We start from the raw sequence: 21,821 nt of genomic DNA on the forward strand, positions 1-21,821 counted from the left end.
TACAGCAGAAACCACTAATTTAGAGAATTGCAAAATTGGGAATTGTATTTCAACCCAGAACAAAAACTGTGCTTTGACGGACACTAAATAACTTGACCAGCTAAAGCAGTAATGACAGATTTGGATGAATATAAATGTGATGCCTATTTTTTAGGCGCTGGGTGACAGGTATACGTTTAATCACAGAATTAGACTTGGATCTGCACAGTAGCGTGTGTGTGAAGTTATTGAGAATTACCCTATCAGCACCTTGAATCTAATATACCCTTTTAGGGATAGATTTAAAGTAGGCCTGATACAGCAGAAACCACTAATTTAGAGAATTGCAAAATTGGGAATTGTATTTCAACCCAGAACAAAAACTGTGCTTTGACGGACACTAAATAACTTGACCAGCTAAAGCAGTAATTACAGATTTGGATGAATATACACTGCGTGCAGAATTATTAGGCAAATGAGTATTTTGACCACATCATCCTCTTTATGCATGTTGTCTTACTCCAAGCTGTATAGGCTCGAAAGCCTACTACCAATTAAGCATATTAGGTGATGTGCATCTCTGTAATGAGAAGGGGTGTGGTCTAATGACATCAACACCCTATATTAGGTGTGCATAATTATTAGGCAACTTCCTTTCCTTTGGCAAAATGGGTCAAAAGAAGGACTTGACAGGCTCAAAAATAGTGAGATATCTTGCAGAGGGATGCAGCACTCTTAAAATTGCAAAGCTTCTGAAGCGTGATCATCGAACAATCAAGCGTTTCATTCAAAATAGTCAACAGGGTCGCAAGAAGCGTGTGGAAAAACCAAGGCGCAAAATAACTGCCCATGAACTGAGAAAAGTCAAGCGTGCAGCTGCCAAGATGCCACTTGCCACCAGTTTGGCCATATTTCAGAGCTGCAACATCACTGGAGAGCCCAAAAGCACAAGGTGTGCAATACTCAGAGACATGGCCAAGGTAAGAAAGGCTGAAAGACGACCACCACTGAACAAGACACACAAGCTGAAACGTCAAGACTGATTTTTCTAAGGTTTTATGGACTGATGAAATGAGAGTGAGTCTTGATGGGCCAGATGGATGGGCCCGTGGCTGGATTGGTAAAGGGCAGAGAGCTCCAGTCCGACTCAGACGCCAGCAAGGTGGAGGTGGAGTACTGGTTTGGGCTGGTATCATCAAACATGAGCTTGTGGGGTCTTTTCGGGTTGAGGATGGAGTCAAGCTCAACTCCCAGTCCTACTGCCAGTTTCTGGAAGACACCTTCTTCAAGCAGTGGTACAGGAAGAAGTCTGCATCCTTCAAGAAAAACATGATTTTCATGCAGGACAATGCTCCATCAGACGCGTCCAAGTACTCCACAGCGTGGCTGGCAAGAAAGGGTATAAAAGAAGAAAATCTAATGACATGGCCTCCTTGTTCACCTGATCTGAACCCCATTGAGAACCTGTGGTCCATCATCAAATGTGAGATTTACAAGGAGGGAAAACAGTACACCTCTCTGAACAGTGTCTGGGAGGCTGTGGTTGCTGCTGCACGCAATGTTGATGGTGAACAGATCAAAACACTGACAGAATCCATAGATGGCAGGCTTTTGAGTGTCCTTGCAAAGAAAGGTTGCTATATTGGTCACTGATTTGTTTTTGTTTTGTTTTTGAATGTCAGAAATGTATATTTGTGAATGTTGAGATGTTATATTGGTTTCACTGGTAAAAATAAATAATTGAAATGGGTATATATTTGTTTTTTGTTAAGTTGCCTAATAATTATGCACAGTAATAGTCACCTGCACACACAGATATCCCCCTAAAATAGCTAAAACTAAAAACAAACTAAAAACTACTTCCAAAAATATTCAGCTTTGATATTAATGAGTTTTTTGGGTTCATTGAGAACATGGTTGTTGTTCAATAATAAAATTAATCCTCAAAAATTCAACTTGCCTAATAATTCTGCACTCCCTGTAAATGTGAGGCCTATTTTTTAGGCGCTGGGTGACAGGTATACGTTTACACACAGAATTATACTTGGAATTGCACAGTAGCGTGTGTGTGAAGTTATTGAGAATAACTTTGTGACAGGCTCAGCTTGCCCCTGATGTAGTATATGGCCAAAAAATAACCACACTATTGATGGTTAAATGCACTTGATGACAGCTTGACCCTAATGTAGGATATAGCAAAAAATAACCACACTATTGATGGTTAAATGTACTTGGTGGCAGCTTGATCGGCAGCAAAATGGCCGCCGATCAACCCAGAAAAAAGTGAATGAAAAACGCTCTGGGCAGCCTAAATACAGTGAGCAATTGAATAGCAGCAGTTCAATGATCCACAGCTGTAGATCGATCACTGAATGAAGTCTTTTGGAGGAGTTAATCACTGCCTAATCTCGCCCTAACATCGCAGCTGCAACCTCTCCCTACACTTGTATCAGCAAAGTGACGTGCAGCGCTAGGTGACCCAAGCTTATATAGAGGCTGGGTCACATGCTGCACTGGCCAATCACAGCCATGCCAATAGTAAGCATGGCTGTGATGGCCTCTTGGGGCAAGTAGTATGATGCTTGTTGATTGGCTGCTTTGCAGCCTTTCAAAAAGCGGCAAGAAAGCGCCGAACACCGAACCCGAACCCGGACTTTTACGAAAATGTTCGGGTTCGGGTCCGTGTCACGGACACCCCAAAATTCGGTACGAACTCGAACTATACAGTTCGGGTTCGCTCATCCCTACTAGTAAGTCATAATTACAGTAAGTACCGTATTTTTCGCGTTATAAGATACACCTGATAAGACGCACCTAGGTTTTTGAGGAGGAAAATAAGAAAAAATTTTTTTTAACCAAAAGGTGTGCTTTTGGTGGGTTTTGAACTAATGGTGGACTGTGGATGACACTATTATGGGGGATCTGTGGATGACACTGTTATGGGGGGATCTGTAGCTGATGCATTGTTATGGGGGATCTGTGGATCACACACTGATATGGGGAGATCTGTGGACGACGCACTGTTATCGGGGGGATCTGTGGATGACACTGTTATGGGGAATCTGTGGATTACACTGTTATGGGGGATCTGTGGATCACACACTAATATGGGGAAATTTGTGGATGATGCACTGTTATGGGGGGTCTGTGGATGACACTGTTATGGGGGGATCTGTGGATGACACACATATAGCATCTTATGCTGGTCCCCTCATGGCCCTATGTGTTACAGCATTACGTTATTAATGTGTCCCCTCATGGCCCTGTGTGAATAGTGACCCCATTACACCAGGCCCCTCTCACAGCAATCTTTACGTGTAAAGTCTATTTATTTACTGCTCAAGCAGTGGCTCTGATTTGTTAAACTAGCGTAATCGTCTGTAGTAATACTCACTATCAAAGCAGCTGGCAGGCCGGCAGCGTAACGTCACTCACTCAGTCACGCTCCTGCTCCGCCAGCTTCATTAGTGAGTACTACTACAGACTATTACGCTAGTTTAACAAATCAGAGCCACTGCTTGAGCATTAAATAAATAGACTTTACATGTAAAGACTGCCATGAGCTGGGCCCGGTGTAATGGAGTACAGTGACTGCACCAGGCCCCGCCGTGAGTGCTACAGCAATTGCCGACCTCCAGCCCCTCCTCCCACCCCGCGTGATAGAGGTTTACTGTAACTGATACATTGCAGGCCACACTGTGCAGCATAGCGGCCGGCGATGTATCAGTGTCAGACATTTAAAAATAGCACCATTTACTTTATAACACGCACTCCCATTCCCCTCCCACACTTTTGGGGGGGAAAAGTGCATCTTATAACGTGAAAAATATGGTAAGTCATAATTACATTAGGAAATCACCTTTCCTAATGTATGTGTTTTAGTAAATAATCCTATTCCAAATGAAATGACAATTCTGGAAAATCTTTTCTTTTGACTTTATGTTGTACCATTCCTCTATTATTCGTGCTAGAGGTTGTTGAATGAATTACCAACTGGGTATTGAGGGTGTGTCCCTGCACAGTCTGACATTGTCCAATTATTGTTGCCGGGGACACACCCTCAACTGGTATCACCCAGTTGGCAATTCATTCATGGTCTTCCATTAGGAATAATAGAGGAATCATTAAGTCATAGGAAAGGATGCTCCAGAATTGTCATTTCATGTGAAATACAATTATTTACTAAAACAGACATCTCAGGAGTCATGACAGGTCCCTTTTAAAATAATCCCCAAATTCAGAGTACAGAAAGGTTGTCATCACACTACCTGCCAAGACAGGAGAGCAGGAATAGATTGGGATAAGATAAAGACTACATTTGGTCATAGAACACATACCTACCATTCCTTTCATTGTCTTTACCTTCCAGTCCTCCTCTCTCATTTACATGCATATTTCATGGAGGAGGATTCTCATCTACCATCATCATATGGCTCAGAAATGGTGCTGAGTTTTGTAATGCTATGAAATACCTGGTGTCTAGGGTGCATTATAATATTTGTCACGGGGTTGAAAGGCACATGAATGATTCGGCAACATCCAGATCACTAGAAAAGGTTAGTTAACACCAAAAAATACCTTTGCAGCCCCAAAAGCATGAAACATTTTCCAAAAACTGTTAGACACTCAGGGCTTTCATTTAAAATAGTATACATTTGGGGTTCATTTGTATGTTGCAACACCAAGGCTTACATTTACCAATGTGATTGCATCTAGACTCTTTAACGCTTTGGAAGCCTGACTCTCTGGTCTAGTGCCCTTTTACAGCGGCCCTACAAATACAGTTTCCTGGGTGTTACACTAATTGTGGTGGGGTGGAAAATCTAGGTAGCAGTGACTACTTTGCTACACCCCACTGTTTAATCCTTTGGAGTCCGACTTACACTGGGCTTCTTTGGTTTGGTGACCCCTGACAGCAGCCCTACAATTACTGCTCTGGGGGGACACTATTTGTGGTGGGGGGAACATTGGATGTACCGGACCAGTATAGAGAATATCCTGTCCAAACAAGGATTCTCTCGGCATACAGACTGTGTCCAATTCACACCCTGTGATTAGAGGGAGAGGTGGTGGACGACAAAATATACCATACACCTGTTCACATCTGCAATCCTTGTTGTGGGTAGTTACCTGATACCCAACACTGTATAATAAATCAATACATGTAATCTGGTTAGGGCCATAGTGAATACTTTGACCCTTCAGCAGTGTGGAGACGGGTAAATTGGAAAAGTGAATATTTGCTGTATCCCACTCTCAATAGTATCCCACACATGCCTGTCTCTGAAATAAGAGAAATTAAAGATTCAATCTTTTTATAAAAGATTTATTAATAAAGATTCATTGTTTTATTTTAAACTGCCCTTCAGGCAGTGATATAGAACTCCGCATTACTCAACTGCAGGAGACCAGATCTCACAGATCCACCTCAACCAAGCACACTACACTTTCTTCTAGATCCTCTCGCTCCAGAGCTGAACCCGGACATACCCTTATTTTCACCCCGGCAGCATCCCTGAGGCTAGCATCGGAGCATCTCATGCTCCGATGCGCTCCCTTGCCCTGCGCTAGATCGCGCAGGGTAAGGGCTCTTTTGTTTATCATAACACACTGCTGAGCGGAAACTTCAGCCCGGCAGTGTGTTCAGTGACATCACCGGCTCTGATGGGCGGGCTTTAGCGCTGCCCTAGCGGTTTTACTGGCTAGGGCAGGGCTAAAGCCCGCCCATTAGTGCAGGTGACGTCACCAAGCTTCTTGGAAGCCCCATGGAGAGCCCCGGTATGTCACCGTAACTCCTAAAAATGCCTTTGCCCTACGTGATTTAGTGCAGGGCAAAGGAGAGCATCGGAGCAGTGCATGCTCAAGTCAGGGGGACTGCCTGGGTGAAAATGGAGCTCTGAACCCGGACATCCCCTTTAAGCGGCAAGCTAATAGAGGCCCGCGCTGATGCCGACTTAAAAAAGGTAAAAAAGCACTTTTACTAGAAAGCAAGCAGAGTTAGAAGCACGCAAGGTAGCTCAACAAGCAGAGATGAAAGCTCAAAGGGCAGCTCACGAAGCTAAGATGGAAGCTTAAAGAGTAGCTCAAAAAGCAGAGATGGAAGCTCAAAAGGTAGCTCAAAAAGCAGAGATGGAAGCACAAATGGCAGCTCAACAAGCAGAGATGGAAGCTCGCAAGGTAGCTCAACAAGCAGAGATGGAAGCTCAAAGGGCAGCTCACCAAGCCAAGATGGAAGCTTAAAGAGTAGCTTATAAAGCAGAGATGGAAGCTCAAAAGGTAGCTCAAAAAGTATAGATGGAAGCACAAATGGCTGCTCAACAAGCAGCGACAGATTCACAAATAAACATTCTGCAAATGGAAGGGGAGGAAGCAGCTTTCCTAGCAAGGCTGAAAGTCCTTGAACAAGCGATGGGACAAAGTACTAATTCAGACTGCCTTATCCCAGCAGAACTGGAAGATCCAGTTGAACGCACCAGTGAATAAGTACTAAAGCATATCATTTGCAAAGATACAGAGTCATCTCCTTTACCTCCTACTAACACCACTGTTCTGACTCTCAACATAGAGACCTCTCAGCTCCATATGCCTAAGCCTCTTCAAGGCTTAGGCATATGGAGAACTTTGAGCCTTTTCTAAGTTCGATTGAACCCGGGCCCAAACTGTGCACAGTTCAGAGGAGAACCTATCCGCCTCAGGGTTAGAGGAGGAGACGGATGACCCAGAATAAAAACGGGGATGGAAACCATGGTTACAAAAGAAAGGTGAAACCCCAGCAGAAAAATTGACATGGTTATTCAAAGCAAATTCAGCCAATGGAAGAAATTTCACCCATAATTGCTGGTCATCAGCAACATACAACCTCAAGAATTGTTCCACAGACTGATTAAGGCGTTCAGTCTGCCCATTAGTCTCAGGGTGGTAGGCAGAGGAAAAAGACAATGAAATTTTAAATTTTTGACAGAAGGCCCTCCAGAATTTGGACACAAACTGCACACCCCTGTCAGAAACAATATTTTCCGGGATGCCATGCAATCGAACAATTTCTTTCACAAAAATAGACGCCAGGGTTTTGGCATTCGGGAGTTTAGACAGGGGAATGAAATGGACCATCTTGCTAAACCTATCGACCACTACCCAAACTACAGTCTTACCCTCCGCCGGCGGTAGGTCAGTTATAAAGTCCATCAAGATATGGGACCAGGGTCTACTGGGAATGGGTAGGGGTCGTAGGTTACCAGCAGGGCGAGTCTTAGGTGTCTTGGACCTGGCACAAACCTCACAGGCTGACACGTAGGACTTGACATCCCTAGTTAGAGTGGGCCACCAATAAGATCTAGAAACCAGATCCTTAGTGCCCTCAACACCCGGATGTCCACAAAAGGCAGAATAGTGACACTCACCCAACAGCTGGAGACGAAATTGTACGGGAACAAACAACTTATCTGTTGGGGTGGATACCGGTGCCAGATGTTGTTCAGACCTAATGCGAGCCGAGATATCCTGGGTAAGAGCTGCTAAGAAGATTTTTGCTGGTAGGATGGATTCAGGTGGTACCTCAGTAGGTTGAAAAGCCTGGAAGCTCCGAGATAATGCGTCCGCCTTCACATTTTTACTTCCCGGCCTGAACGTAATGGAAAAATCAAAACGAGTAAAAAACAGAGCCCATCTGGCTTGACGGGGATTCAACCTCTTAGCAGACTCGAGAAACATAAGGTTTTTATGGTCAGTGACAACAGTTACACAATGCTTTGCCCCCTCCAGAAAATGCCTCCACTCCTCAAAAGCCCATTTAATGGCCAGCAGCTCCCTATTCCCTATGTCGTAGTTTCTCTCCGTGGGAGAGAATTTCCTGGAGAAGAAGGCACATGGTCTCAGGTTAGTGAGGCTAGCAGGACCTTGTGAAAGGACTGCTCCTGCGCCGTCCTCGGACGCATCCACCTCCACAGTAAAAGGTTTCTCCTGATCAGGCTGGATCAGAATGGGAGCGCTACTGAATGCCGAAATGGCCTCAGTAGACCAATTCTCCAAATCCGCCCCTTTCTTAGTAAGGTCGGTCAACGGTTTAGCAATTACGGAAAAATTCATAATAAATTTACGATAGTAATTGGCGAAACCTAAGAACCGTTGTAAGGCCTTTAAGGATGAAGGTCTTACCCATTCCTTAATAGCTAGTACCTTACCAGGATCCATCTTGAAGGCGTGAGGAGTCAGAACATGCCCTAGAAACAGAATCTCCTGTACACCAAAGACACATTTCTCTTGCTTAGCGGATAGCTGATTCTCCCTCAACACGTCTAATACTTGTTTAACATGAGACACATGGGATTCGAAGTCATGAGAGAATATCAAAATGTCGTCAAGATAGACAATAACAAATTTAACTAAGAACTCCCTAAGAATGTCATTCATGAAGTTTTGGAACACAGCTGGGGCATTGCTGAGTCCAAAAGGCATCACCTGATATTCAAAGTGTCCTACCGGGGTATTGAACGCCGTCTTCCATTCGTCTCCCTCCTTGATTCGGATTAGATTGTATGCCCCTTTCAGGTCAATTTTAGAAAACCAGGTTGCCCCCAGAACCTGGTTAAATAAATCCGGAATCAATGGGAGGGAGTATCTATTCTGGACAGTGATTTTATTTAATCTCCGGTAATCGATACATGGCCTAAGACCACCATCTTTTTTCTTAACAAAGAAAACCCCCGCCCCCATAGGAGAGACAGAAGGTCTAATATGCCCTTTACCAAGGCTCTCCTTAATATAATCTTCCATGGCCTTGCGTTCGGGCATAGAAAGATTATAAATTTGTCCCTTAGGAAACTTGGCCCCCTCTACTAGCTCTATGGTACAATCATAAGGTCTATGGGGGGGGTAGAACCTCCGGGGTTGGTGATGAGAATACATCAGAATATTCTCTAACAACAGAGGGTAAAGTCGCAGACTTTACTGAGATCCCAGCCTGTACCACGGACAAGCACGAGTCACACTTAGGCCCCCATCTCACCAACTCCCCATTGGACCAATCTATAGTGGGGTTATGTAGTCTGAGCCAAGGCAACCCAAGTACCACCTCAGCTGGCAGGTTCTCCAGGACTAAAAGCGAACATCTCTCTGAGTGGCACACACCCACAGTTAGAGAAATCTCCAAGGTACATAAGCTCACCGTACCACCAATAAGAGGAGTAGCATCAATAGCCATGACATGAATAGGAGTTGGTAAGGCAAACATAGGAATACCCAATCTTACAGCATACTCAGAGTCAATAAAGCTAGCCGCTGAGCCAGAATCAATAAAGGCCTTACCCGGCCATTTATCAACTCCCAGAGAAATCGTAATGGGTACTGAAACCTTACATTTAGAAAATTCAGGGTGTACCTGGTCTTTAGGTTGCCTTGCCTTAGGAGACTTGACAGAGAGAACCTTCTTAGGACACTGGTTGATCCAATGGTCAGGATCTCCACAGTAAAAGCATTCTCCACGTCTGCGGCGAAGATTCCCTCGGGTCATGCCAACCTGCATGGGTTCCTCGGTGGAGACCTCAGCATTGTCTCTGGGATAGGCCTCTGGCTGGACCACCATCTGGGAAAAGAACTGTTGTTTCTGTCGTCTCTCTCTAACACGTCGGTCAAGTCGGACAACAAGGGTCATCATCTCCTCTAAGGTCTCTGGAAGTTGATAACTGACCAGAAGATCCTTTAATTTATCAGACAGACCTGACCTGAACTGACTCTTCAGGGCCGGTTCGTTCCATCCTGAGGGGACACACCACCTTCTGAATTGGGTGCAATAATCCTCCGCTGGTAGATTGCCCTGAACCAGTGCCTTTAGAGCCGTCTCGGTACTAGACCCCTGTCTGGTTCATCATAGAGGGTACCCAGGGCCTGAAAGAACCCCTCCACAGAAGATAAACAACTGGCGCCAGCAGGTAAAGAGAACGCCCAGTCCTGGGGATCACCCTGTAATCGGGAAATGATAATGCCCACGCGTTGACTCTCGGGGCCAGAGGACACGGGGCGCAAACGGAAGTAAAGTTTGCAATTCTCCTTAAAGGAGAGAAACTTCTTCCAGTCTCCAGAAAAGGGTTCTGGGAGCTTAATCTGGGGCTCAAAATGCAGACTGGAGGCCTAAGGAGTGGAAGAACCTTGCCCTAACTCAAAAGAACTGAGTTTTTCCCCTAACTCCTGCACCATCTGCATCAGATTAGAGACATGGTCAGTCAGGGTCACCAGAGGATTCATTATACAGTGGTTATTGGGCCTGTTAATCTGTAACGGTCACGTACACACACACACACAGGGGGGAGGGAAGTGACCACTGCGCTCCACCCTTACCCCTGGCCCTGCCTACTTGCCTCGTGAGTCCTAATGACAGGGGACAACTGGACGGCAATCCCTAACTTGGAATAAGTGCAGGGATGACAGACAGACAAACAACAGGACGTGAACGGACCGAGTCAATACCAGGAAAGCTACAAAGTACAAATGGAGCAAGCAGAGAATTGTCAGGAGAAGCCGGGGTCATAAATACCAGGAGAGACGTGAAGTACCAAAGGAGTCAGCAGAGGATCGTCAGGAGGAGGCCGGGGTCAGAATACCAGGAGAGCAGCAAAGTACACAAGGAGCAGGCAGAGGATCGTCAGGAATTCAGCAGGAGGTAAGTACGCCAGGAAAGACCAAATCACAGGTGGAACCTAAATTAACAGGCAACCTGTGGCCAGCAGGCTGCCTGTATTTATAGTGGGGAGTCAGGGTCATGTGACGTGGCCAGCGTCACATGACCGACAGACCAACCAGTCGAGCACCGAGTGATCAGCTCGGCGCTCAAGGCAGACTTAGGAGCAGGGAGCCACCCAGCTAGTAAAGCCGCCCTGGGAACGAGGTAAAACACAGATCCTCGTTCCCAAAGCTAAGCAGCAGGTCTGCGGCTAATGGGGGACCGAGTGTACCTTCGGAACCCCGTTACAGATATTGATGACTTGTCCTGAGGATACGTCATCAGTATTAGGGCCCATTCACACAACCGTATTTTTCTATCCGCATCTGTTCCGCAATTTTCCAGATCGGATGTGGACCCATTCATTTCACAATGGGGCCACAAAAGATGCAGACAGCACACTGTGTGCTGTCACATCCACACTTCTATTCTGTGGCTGTGATCTGTATTTGGGGACAGGAATAGGTATTTCTATCATGGAGAAGAAAGTTCCGTAAAATGTGGAGGGCACACGGGCGGTATCCGTGTTTTGACCTTAAACACTTTAACAACCCCTTAATTTTAATACACAAAGTTATGGATTTTGGTGCATTAGAGAATAATGTACATTCTACAAAAGTAGACTGCAGCTCAAAAGTATTTGATACAAACTATTTATAATAGCATCAAGGAACATCTATAAGCCTGCCCTGTACATTGTTTTGTACTATAATTGGCAAGTCTGCCATACATGATTCCAGCACTGACAAATGCTAAAACCAAATGTTGTGCCCGTTAATGAAGGCTTCAGCACGACGTATTACCTTATTTGTTTTGTCCCTTGCTAAATTTAATCTAATAATAATAATAATTTAATTTTGTCTATCCGTGCTTGCCAACAATATTACCTCTGAATTATGTCGATTTTTATCCAACAGCTTTGCATTCACCTCTATACAATATCAATTGCTGGGACTTGTTCTCTCTCACACTCTGGGTTACATATGAGAATGCATCTAAATTAGGCAACATCTGTGGACTGGGAGTTCTGTTATGTGTGTAGTTTAATTTGCAATTAATTAAAGAACCACATAAAGCTATAATTAACTGTCAATGACAAAAAAGTGCCATGGATCCATGATAACACTTTAGTGTAGGACTATAGTGTCAGGACCTGGCATACAATTTTCCACAAAAGATGGCGGAGACAGCACACCAAATGAAGTTTGTATTTGAGTTTTATTCGTACAGTAGTACACACGATTACATTTACGGCTAATGCAACTTTTCGGGTAATAATACGGTACCCTTTGTCAAGCTATAAAATGTAAAAAATTTGATAATATTATATACTAGAAATAGATATCACAATACATAATTATCTCATGTTACAAAAATTCATCATAGAGATAGTACATAAGGTACTAAGGTAAGTGGACAGGAAAATACGTACACAGGACCAAAAAATAGAGGTAAGTGTTAAATCAGGTCAAATAAACCAGATAGCAGGTCAGAGCACATTGAGTGAAAGAAAGAAAAAAGAAAGAGAAGGGGAGGAAAGAAAAGAAAAGCAATAAATAGATGCGAATGTCCTATAGGTCCCACAAAATAGGTTCTACAAAATATACCTTAGACATGAAGGTGGCCAATTATAGCAAACAAAGCTAAAATAATGATAGATGGACAGCAACACATAGAGCATAGTAAATAAGCCCTGTAAACCAGTTATGGAAGGAAAACAACAGGTGATATGTGCACTGTTAACCATAAACGAGATACAGTGTTCAATGCCAAATGCAAGAGATATACCTTGAGCCTGGATTGTGACAGGTATGGCGTGGTGCAGTTTGGACACTGCTGGATCGCAATTTATGGCGTGCGCTACCAGAGCTACATGGGCGTAACGGGACCCTGGCGTGATGCGCTATTGGCTAGTTAAGTTGCGTCATAGAGGGGTGTCTACAGCGGAGGATCCGTCCAATGAATGAGGGCCCAAGGAGTGAGGGAGGCGTGAACCTACCGCAGGTATAGATAAAAGCGCGCATGCGCCTATAACGTCGAAGAGCGCTCAATGAGATTGCGCTCAAAACACGTGATGACGTGCCTAAGTCATATGACGGCTACGTCGCAGCCGAGTGTAGTGAAAGGTGCGCATGCGGACTGAGCAAAGAGCGTACCGGAGCGCCATTTTGGAAACCGGCAAGGTAACATGCATAGCATTAAACGGCAAGAGGGTAACTAGTTATTCAAATATATTTGAAACCAGGGGGGTACAACGACCACTATGCCCACCTCTAAATCGCCGTGCCTAAGTCATATGACAGCTACGTCACAGCTGAATATAGTGGAAAGCGTGCATGCGCACTGGGCAAAAAGCGTACTGAAGCGCCATTTTGGAAACCGGCAAGGTAACATGTATAGCATGGCAATAGGGTAACTGGTTATTCAAATATATTCGAAACCAGGTGGGTACAACGACCACTAAGCCCACCTCTGAATCGCCAAGCATATTAATATAAGTAATATATAAAAGGAAGAGCACTGATCTCGCAGATGGTCTGACAATAAGAGCAGTCTATTGTGGACAACATACAATAGGAGCAGTCTATTGCGAATGTAACGGAACGCCTAGCACCCCGACCAGTTACCTCCGTCGATAGATGCCCCTAGTGCTTCCAGAGGACTCCAAGCACTCCACTTGACACTGTCAGCACTGCAGACCCCACGAACCGCCGAAGCTTGGTGGAGGTCTCGCCGTCTCCTACCCACCCCGGACCTACGACAGGGCTCCAGGCTCCAGTGGGTGAACCTCTCCTAAATCCAGAGACAGGAACCAGGAGCAAGCTCTTACAAGAGCTTATACTCAGGGGAGTATTGTGATATAGCAATCCCCAAGAGTGTAGTTATTCCATCCCCCAAACATGAGCCAAGACTTCATGAAGGTATAAAACAGGAACACTTTATTGAGGGCTACCCGCCCGTATTTATGCAGGTCCCCATCTGGTGGACACGCCCCTAGGGGACCAGAAGGAAGACTGTGACACAGGACAGATACGTAGCACTCAGGATGCACAGACACAACACATCCCCACAATGCATCATGGTTTCCTCCTCTCTGCCCTGGAGACACCCGAGGAGCAATTCAATTATCTCTCAGGACAAAGGGAAATCGCCAATACACATGTGGAAAAAACAGGACAGAAATCACCACCCAAACACCCAATGTCACACCCCCACAGCAAACACAGACATTTGACATAGCCCCAGATAGCTCAAGTCTGAGTGCATATCATTAGGTTAATGGCACTCAGAATACACAAATACAATAAAATTAGCTATCTGGGTACCCTCACATAACAAAATACCATTCCAAAGACAGATTTAAGCTGTGTCTGTCTTCTCCTTTAAAGTTAGTATGGGCCATAATCCTGAGGCAAGAGGCTGGTAAACAGGCCTCTCCAAAACCCAGTGGCGAGGTTGGTTTCGCCACAGCGAACAACATACAAAGGGACAAAACTCCAGGATGACTAAGACACCAACGGAGACAATATAGACCCGATGTGGAAAGAGCAGTGGAATATCCAAAGAGGAAGTGACGGAAGTAAGGATGTAGAAATGGAAAGTTCGGAAGACAATGGATGGCAGAATTAAGATCTATGAGGACCTAAAAAATAAATGAAATATATAGGGTTAAAATAATAACGCCCTATTAGCAGAACAATGGGTACATACAGTCAGGTCCATACATTTTGGGACATCGACACAATTCTAACATTTGTGGCTCTATACACCACCACAATGGATTTGAAATGAAACAAACAAGATGTGCTTTAACTGCAGACTGTCAGCTTTAATATGAAGGTATTTACATCCAAATCAGGTGAACGGTGTAGGAATTACAACAGTTTGCATATGTGCCTCCCACTTGTTAAGTAACCAAAAGTAATGGGACAAAATAATAATCATAAATCAAACTTTCACTTTTTAATACTCGGTTGCAAATCATTTGCAGTCAATTACAGCCTGAAGTCTGGAACGCATAGACATCACCATACGCTGGGTTTCATCCCTGGTGATGCTCTGCCAGGCCTCTACTGCAACTGTCTTCAGTTCCTGCTTGTTCTTGGGGCATTTTTCCTTCAGTTTTGTCTTCAGCAAGTGAAATGCATGCTCAAATCGGATTCAGGTCAGGTGATTGACTTGGCCTTTGCATAACATTCCACTTAAAAAACTCTTTGGTTGCTTTTGCAGTATGCTTTGGGTCATTGTCCATCTGCATTGTGAAGCGCCGTCCAATGAGTTCTGAAGCATTTGGCTGAAAATGAGCAGATAATATTGCCCGAAACACTTCAGAATTCATCCTGCTGCTTTTGTCAGCAGTCACATCATCAATAAATACAAGAGAACCAGTTCCATTGGCAGCCATACATGCCCACGCCATGACACTACCACCACCATGCTTCACTGATGAGGTGGTATGCTTAGGATCATGAGCAGTTCCTTTCCTTCTTCATACTCTACTCTTCCCATCACTCTGGTACAAGTTGATCTTGGTCTCATCTGTCCATAGGATGTTGTTCCAGAACTGTGAAGGCTTTTTTAGATCTCGTTTGGCAAACTCTAATCTGGCCTTCCTGTTTTTGAGGCTCACCAATGGTTTACATCTTGAGGTGGACCCTCTGTATTCACTCTGGTGAAGTCTTCTCTTGATTGTTGACTTTGACACACATACACCTACCTCCTGGAGAGTGTTCTTGATCTGGCCAACTGTTGTGATGGGTGTTTTATTCACCAGGGAAACAATTCTTTGGTCATCCACCACAGTTGTTTTCCGTGGTCTTCCGAGTCTTTTGGTGTTGCTGAGCTCACCGGTGTGTTCCTTCTTTTTAAGAATGTTCCAAACAGTTGTTTTAGCAACGCCTAATGTTTTTGCTATCTCTCTGATGGGTTTGTTTTATTTTTTCAGCCTAATGATCACTTGCTTCACTGATAGTGACAGCTCTTTGGATCTCATCTTAAGAGTTGACAGCAACAGATTTCAAATGCAAATAGCACACTTGAAATGAACTCTGAACCTTTTATCTGCTCATTGTAATTAGGATAATGAGGGAATAACACACACCTGGCCATGGAACAGCTGAGAAGCCAAACGTCCCATTATTTTTGGTCCCTTAACAAGTGGGAGGAACATATCCAAACTGTTGTAATTCCTACACCGTTCACCTGATTTGGATGTAAATTAAAGCTGACAGTCTGCAGTTAAAGCACATCTTTCATTTCAAATCCATTGTGGTGGTGTATAGAGCCAAAAATGTTAGAATTGTGTCGATGTCCCAATATTTATGGACCTGGCTGTATTTAAGCAAATACATAATCCTTATTGAGGCCACTAGGGCCATGTGTATCAAGACGGCGGATCCATTGCATTTCCCTACGGTGCAACAGTTCTTCACAGTTATCTCCTCGCCGCAATGGGGGCACCCAATCAATTATTTGAAATCTAAGTTGACTAGGGGTGTGTTTAAATTCCATGTAATGTTGGACCAACGGAGCCTCCTGTTTATTAGTTCGAATATTAGATTTATGTTGGCTAATACGGTCTTTAATTTTTTGCGTAGTTTCGCCTACATAACCCAGGCCACATGGGCATTTGATCAAATAGATCACGAAATTGGTAAGGCAAGAGAAATGTCCCCTTATGAAATATTTTTTGCCAGTCGAAGGATGCGTGAATAAGTTGCCTTTGGTGACATTGCCACATTGTGCGCAACTTAAGCAAGAATATGTGCCTGGGTTAGGTGAGCCCGTGATGGTACGTTGTGGGTCTTGTTTGGAAGTACCTAGGTCAGAATGAACCAGGCGATCTTGGATGTTAGGAGGACGTTTGTATGACATGAGGGGTTTACTATGAAATACACTAGGGGCATATCTCTGCATAATATGCCAGTGTCTGTAGATGATTTTTTGAATAAAAGGACTAAGTGTGGAGAATGTAGTAACACAAGGTATTCTTTGGAGTGTGTCCCTAGTGGTGGTTCTGGATTTCAAAAGATCTTCTCTTGTCAAGGTCTTAACATAGTGGACATGGTCATTAAGTAGTTTAGTAGGGTAACCCCGTGCCAAGAATTTGTTGGTCATTTCTGGTGTCAGCAGTTGAAGGGTCTGAAACAATCCGTCTTACCCGCATTAATTGCGATAATGGAAGAGAACGGATCAGACCAGGAGGGTGATAGCTACTAAATAATAGTAAGCTGTTCCGATCCGTTGGCTTAGAGTAAAGATCATAGTGTAAAGATTCGTTATGTACCTGTAGTTGTACACCAAGATAAGGAAGCTGTGAGTGGTTGGTCTCTAAGGAAAATGCAATGGATCGCACCGAAGAATTCAAGTGATCATGGAAGTTCTGCAATTTTCCTATCCACTTACCTTAGTACCTTATGTACTATCTCTATGATGAATTTTTGTAATATGAGATAATTATGTATTGTGATATCTATTTCTAGTATATAATATTATAATTTTTTTTACATTTATAGCTTGACAAAGGGTACCGTATTAGGGCCCGAAACGTTGCATTAGCCGTAAATGTAATCGTGTGTACTACTGTACGAATAAAACTCAAATAGCAACTTCATTTGGTGTGCTGTCTACGCCATCTATTGTGGAAAATCGTATACAAGACTCCTGGGGTGGAAGGAATCGATTGGAGAAGTGCACCCACGAAAGCCCCATACACGAGTGCTGTGGTTACTTCTGATTGGAATATAGTGTCAGGACCTGCCACTATTTTATGCATCAGATACTGCCTATGATCTGTAAAGAAGATGACGCGAACATTTTGGCCCCATGCCAGGAATTCTTTCTCTCTATGTCTAGTCACAATGTTGTGTGCTGGACTTTTTATAGCATATTTAATTGTTTTAGCTGTTAAGTGGCATCCTTAGTGCACAAGATTGCATACAAGTCAACTACAGCTGTAGCTCAGAAATTATAGTAGTTATCCAAGATTTTGATCTTGATGGCCAGCATTCAGGATATTTTATCAATATCAGATCGCCAGATTCCAACTCCTGACACCCCCACCAATCAGCTGGTTGAGGAGGCTGCAGCCTCTGGGGAGCACGGCGGCCTCTTCAAATTATAAGGCTGAGCTGCAGTAGCAAGCACAGCAGCTCTCCAATGTATGACACTGTGCTTGGTATGCTGCGAGAAGGCTATGGCTCTCACCATAGTCCCCCTCAAACAGCAGTGACGGACCTCCGTGGATCTGATATTGAGGACCTATCCTTAGGGTAGCTCATCAGTATTAAACACCCAGAAAATCCCTTTAATAATAAGTGCTCCAAAAAGGCTAGGTTAAGCTCCAGCCTCAGGAATGATCAAGATTACCGTATTATTTAAATTATATTCTATTTAGGGTTTATTCACACCTCAACTTGGTGACTGATGGACATGAGCTATCTGTGTTATCCATGTACTTTTAATGTGTTTATTCACACATCAGTGGTTTTCCAATGACTGTGGGTCAGTGGGAACACAACAGAGATATGCACTACTTTGGTTCATGTTGCAGGCTGAAACTCGTTCGCAGAAGTCTGTAGATCCATGAAAACCATTGACAGAAAACTGATAGCATCTGTGTTCTGTCAGTGTTTTTTACTGACCATTGATAGGAGATGTTTGGAAATCCCTTTTTCAGCCTTGCAGTGTCCATGGAATACAGATGACACATAGAGGGCACGAAATGGGCGCATGGACCAACAATGGACCCCTCACAGACAAATTTGCAGATGAAACACTGACTGTCCTGTAACTGACCTTGTCACGGACATGGACTTGTGAATAAGAAGTTGCTGATTTTTTTGTCAATAGTAGAAAAAAAATGAGGCCCCTATTAACCACTTAACCCCTTAAGGACCCAGGACGTACCGGTACGCCCTATTTCCCGAGTCCTTAAGGACCCAGGACGTACCGGTACGTCCTGAATTAAAATCTGTATTCCGGCGCCCCAGGGGTTAATTGGAACGGGATTTCGGCTGAAATCATTCAGCCGACATCCCGTAACAATGCGACATCCCCCCGTATCGGCGATCGCAGCAAACCGCAGGTCAATTCAGACCTGCGGTTTGCTGCGCTTTTTGCAGTTTCTGATCGCCGCGGGGATCAGAAACTTTAGAGTGGCTAAAATAAATAATTTTCACCCCCCCTGCACCCCTGCACGATTTTATGCCGGAGGGCGGTGCGGGGGGGGGTGTCGCATGCGGTGGGGGCGTTGCGGGAGGCGGGCGGTGCGGCAGGCGGGATCGCGATCCCCCGCCCGCCTCCCCATGAATGATCGTTGGCTTCTAGTGGTTATACCAGGGTGCCAGCACATTGCTGGCACCCTGGTATAAACGGCTGACATCTGTGAAGATGTCAGCCGTTTAACCCTTTCCATACCGCGGTCCGAACGGACCGCTGTATGGAAAAAGTTAACTGTCATCGGTCAGGGAGCTCCCTCCCTCTCCATCGGGGGGCTGATGTGCCTTTGCAGCCCCCCGATGGAGAGGGAGAGAGCCCCCAGAGAGCCCCCCTCAGCCCCGTGCTTACCCTTCCCCGTCTGCGAAGTTCTGAGCAGACGGGGAAGGTTCCCATGGCAACAGGACGCCTGCTCAGGCGTCCTGCTGTCCATGGTGCTGAACAGATCTGTGCTAAAAGCATAGATTTGTTCAGTGTAAGTAAAATACAGTACAGAACAATATATATTGTACTGTACTGTATTATACACTGCGTGCAGAATTATTAGGCAAATGAGTATTTTGACCACATCATCCTCTTTATGCATGTTGTCTTACTCCAAGCTGTATAGGCTCGAAAGCCTACTACCAATTAAGCATATTAGGTGATGTGCATCTCTGTAATGAGAAGGGGTGTGGTCTAATGACATCAACACCCTATAATAGGTGTGCATAATTATTAGGCAACTTCCTTTCCTTTGGCAAAATGGGTCAAAATAAGGACTTGACAGGCTCAGAAAAGTCAAAAATAGTGAGATATCTTGCAGAGGGATGCAGCACTCTTAAAATTGCAAAGCTTCTGAAGCGTTATCATCGAACAATCAAGCGTTTCATTCAAAATAGTCAACAGGGTCGCAAGAAGCGTGTGGAAAAACCAAGGCGCAAAATAACTGCCCATGAACTGAGAAAAGTCAAGCGTGCAGCTGCCAAGATGCCACTTGACACCCGTTTGGCCATATTTCAGAGCTGCAACATCACTGGAGAGCCCAAAAGCACAAGGTGTGCAATACTCAGAGACATGGCCAAGGTAAGAAAGGTTGAAAGACGACCACCACTGAACAAGACACACAAGCTGAAACGTCAAGACTGGGCCAAGAAATATCTCAAGACTGATTTTTCTAAGGTTTTATGGACTGATGAAATGAGAGTGAGTCTTGATGGGCCAGATGGATGGGCCCGTGGCTGGATTGGTAAAGGGCAGAGAGCTCCAGTCCGACTCAGACGCCAGCAAGGTGGAGATGGAGTACTGGTTTGGGCTGGTATCATCAAAGATGAGCTTGTGGGGCCTTTTCGGGTTGAGGATGGAGTCAAGCTCAACTCCCAGTCCTACTGCCAGTTTCTGGAAGACACCTTCTTCAAGCAGTGGTACAGGAAGAAGTCTGCATCCTTCAAGAAAAACATGATTTTCATGCAGGACAATGCTCCATCACACGCGTCCAAGTACTCCACAGCGTGGCTGGCAAGAAAGGGTATAAAAGAAGAAAATCTAATGACATGGCCTCCTTGTTCACCTGATCTGAACCCCATTGAGAACCTGTGGTCCATCATCAAATGTGAGATTTACAAGGAGGGAAAACAGTACACCTCTCTGAACAGTGTCTGGGAGGCTGTGGTTGCTGCTGCACGCAATGTTGATGGTGAACAGATCAAAACACTGACAGAATCCATGGATGGCAGGCTTTTGAGTGTCCTTGCAAAGAAAGGTAGCTATATTGGTCACTGATTTGTTTTTGTTTTGTTTTTGAATGTCAGAAATGTATATTTGTGAATGTTGAGATGTTATATTGGTTTCACTGGTAAAAATAAATAATTGAATTGGGTATATATTTGTTTTTTGTTAAGTTGCCTAATAATTATGCACAGTAATAGTCACCTGCACACACAGATATCCCCCTAAAATAGCTAAAACTAAAAACAAACTAAAAACTACTTCCAAAAATATTCAGCTTTGATATTAATGAGTTTTTTGGGTTCATTGAGAACATGGTTGTTGTTCAATAATAAAATTAATCCTCAAAAATACAACTTGCCTAATAATTCTGCACTCCCTGTACAGACATCAGACCCACTGGATCTTCAAGAACCAAGTGGGTCTGGGTCACAAAAATGTAAAAAAAAGTGAAAAAAGTTAAGATTAAAAAAGAAACATTTATCACTGAATAAAAATTAAAAAAATAAAATACACTACACATATTAGGTATCGCCGCGTCCGTAACGACCTGATCTATAAAACGGTCATGTTACTTTCCCCGCACGGTGAACGCCATAAAAATAAAAAAATAAAAACTATGAGAAAATTGAAATTTTGCCCACCTTACTTCCCAAAAAAGGTAATAAAAGTGATCAAAAAAGTTGCATGTGCGCCAAAATAGTACCAATCAAACCGTAATCTCATCCCGCAAAAAATCATAACCTACTCAAGATAATCACCCAAAAACTGAAAAAACTATGGCTCTTAGACTATGGAAACACTAAAACATGATTTTTTTTGTTTCAAAAATGAAATCATTGTGTAAAACTTACATAAATAAAATAAAAAGTATACATATTAGGTATCGCCGCGTCCGTATCGACCGGCTCTATAAAAATATCACATGACCTAACCCCTCAGGTGACCACCGTAAAAAAATAAAAACAAAAACGGTGTAAAAAAAGCCATTTTTTGCCATCTTACGTCACAAAAAGTGTAATAGCGAGCGATCAAAAAGTTATATGCACCCCAAAATAGTGCCAATCAAACCGTCATCTCCTCCCACAAAAAATGAGACCCTACTCAAGATAATCGCCCAAAAACGGAAAAAACTATGGCTCTTAGACTATGGAGACACTAAAACATTTTTTTGGTTTTAAAAATGAAGTTATTGTATAAAACT

Source organism: Bufo bufo, chromosome 1 (genome assembly GCF_905171765.1).
Source record: "Bufo bufo chromosome 1, aBufBuf1.1, whole genome shotgun sequence".
NCBI lineage: Eukaryota > Metazoa > Chordata > Amphibia > Anura > Bufonidae > Bufo > Bufo bufo.